The sequence below is a fragment of the Sapajus apella genome, unplaced genomic scaffold (assembly GCF_009761245.1).
Source record: "Sapajus apella isolate SASKATOON/1434 unplaced genomic scaffold, GSC_monkey_1.0 scaffold188, whole genome shotgun sequence".
In the NCBI taxonomy this organism is placed as follows: Eukaryota; Metazoa; Chordata; class Mammalia; order Primates; family Cebidae; genus Sapajus; species Sapajus apella.
The window spans coordinates 1,138,310-1,140,885 of NW_022437128.1; the positions used below are offsets into that span (position 1 = coordinate 1,138,310).

At 43.6% G+C, this 2,576-nt stretch overlaps 1 pseudogene; it reads left to right on the top strand.

Annotated features, from left to right (window-relative positions):
* The first annotated feature begins 929 nt into the window (after positions 1–929).
* On the top strand, positions 930–2,187 carry LOC116543441 (annotated as a pseudogene).
* Positions 2,188–2,576: the final 389 nt, after the last annotated feature.

Sequence of the window (2,576 nt, forward strand, 5' to 3'; positions counted from 1 at the left end):
AAGGGTTACAGAAACTTCCATCTACTCCTTTCTCTCCTACCGTTTTTTTCCTTTTTAAGATAGTCTCTTGTTGATGGGTTTTGAAATTTTGTAAATTTTTTTCCCTCTGCTCTGACTTATCTCTTCCCTTTTTGCAGTGACAGATAACTGCTTGAAATCCTGCAGGGGATTGTAAATCAGTAGTCTTAAAACTTTGTAGTACATCATTAATAATCCAGAGAGGCTTTGATAATGAGACAGCAAGAGGCCAACATGTATCTCAAGCCCTTTGTATCCCAGTGTGGTCAAATAAAGACGCTTGCACTCCGCTAGAGACCCGTTGAGCCCTAAAGGAGAGAATGAAGTGAATACATAGAATTACTGATTTTGTGAGGATTCGGTTTGACGGAAAAACAAGCAGAGAGGTTTTTTGTTACCCTCTTCTTGTTTCTTTTCCTACTCATTTTATTTTCCACTGGTAAATTTACTAGTGATATACTTGCTTGAACAGTATTTTTAAATAAAAGACACTAGACATTTCCAGAAAACTAATTGTCAGCTGGTTGAATTCTGGATGATGGAAAAACAAAAAGGCTGAGAAAATAGAACTTTAAGTTCCATGTTGGAATTCAAGTTCTTGTAGGTATCAGTGGACTTTGATACGTACACTGCAGAGAAACAAATAAAAAATTACTAATTGCCTGTAGAAATGACCTATCTAGAAAGCAGAAATGATATCTATATCATTTTTCTCCCATTAATTTCTTTCCTTCTGCATGGAAAGTTCCTAATTGACATTCTTTAGAGTCACGGAGAAATTTTTTCTCTCATTTTTATTTTTTATGTGAGTCAGTGAATGTTCTAGAAACTTATTAGTAATGTGTTTGTGGCTTTCTGCCTGTGGACGTTGCCGAAGAAGCATCGTTAAAGTCTCTCTTCTCCCTGCCATCATGTCTAAGTTACAGTCTCCTAAAAACCCCAAACAGCCGAGGAAGCTCTTCATTGGAGAGTTGAGCTTTGAAACAGCTGAAGAGAGCCTGAGGAGCCATTTTGAGCGATGGGGAACACTCACGGACTATGTGGTAATGAGAGATCCAAACACCAAGCGCTCCAGGAGCTTTGGGTTTGTCACATATGCCACTGTGGAGGAGGTGGATGCAGCCATAAATGCAAGGCCACACAAGGTGGATGGAAGAGTTGTGGAACCAAAGAAAGCTGTCTCAAGAGAAGATTCTCAAAGATCAGGTGTCCACGTGACTGTGAAAAGATATTTGTTGGTGGCATTATAGAAGACACCGAAGGCTGGATGCGGTGGCTCATGACTGTAATCCCAACACTTTGTGAGGCTGAGGTGGGTGGATCAATAGGGCAGAAGATCAAGACCATCCTGGCTAACATGGTGAAACCCCGTCTCTACTAAAAATACAAAAAATTAGCCCGGCGTGGTGGCACGCACCTGTAATGTCAGCTACTTGGGAGGCTGAGGCAGGAGAATTGCTTGAACCCGGGAGGCAGAGGTTGCAGTGAGCCGAGATTGTGCCACTGTACTCCAGCCTGGGCGAAGGAGCAAGACTCCTATTATTTTGAACAGCATGGAAAAATTGAAGTGATTGAAATTATGACTGACTGAGGCAGTGGCAAGAAAAGGGGCTTTGCCTTTGTGACCTTTGATGACCGTGACTCCATGGATAAGACAGTCATTCAGAAATACCATACTGTTAATAGTCACAGTTGTGAAGTTAGGAAAGCCCTGTCACAGCAAGAGATGGCTAGTGCTTCATCCAGCCAAAGAGGTCGAAGTGGCTCTGGAAACTTTGGTGGTGGTCGTGGAGGTGGTTCAGTGGGAATGACAACTTTGGTTGTGGAGGACACTTCAGTGGTTGTGGTGGCTTTGGTGGCAGCTGTGGTGGTGGTGGTGGGTATGGTGGCAGTGGGGATGGCTATAATGGATTTGATAATGACAGAAGCAATTTTGGAGGTGGTGGAAGCTACAATGATTTTGGCAATTACAACAATCAGTCTTCAAATTTTGAACCCACGAAGAGAGGAGCTTTGGAGGCAGAAGCTCTGGCCCCTGTGGTGGCGGCGGCCAATACTTTGCCAAACCATGAAATCAAGGTGGCTATGGCGGTTCCAGTAGCAGCAGTAGCTATGGCAGTGGTGGAAGATTTTAATTAGGAAACAAAGCTTAGCAGGAGAGGAGAGCCAGAGAAGTGACCTGACCTCAGGTGATCCATCTGCCTTGGCCTCCCAAAGTGCTGGGATTACAGGTGTGAGCCAATGCACCTGGCCAAAAAACACCTCTGTTGGTGATGTTTTCCAAAGGCAAGCAAGAAGCTACAGGTTACAACAGATTTGTGAACTCAGCCAAGCACAGTGGTGGCAGGGCCGAGCTGCTACAAAGAAGACATGATTTAGACAAATACTCATGTGTATGGGCATAAAACTCGAGGACTGTATTGTGACTAAAAGTATAACAGGTTATTTCAATTTCTGTTCTTTTTTTTTTTTTTTTTTTGAGACGGAGTTTCACTCTTGTTACCCAGGCTGGAGTGCAATGGCGCGATCTCAGCTCACCGCAACCTCCGCCTCCTGGG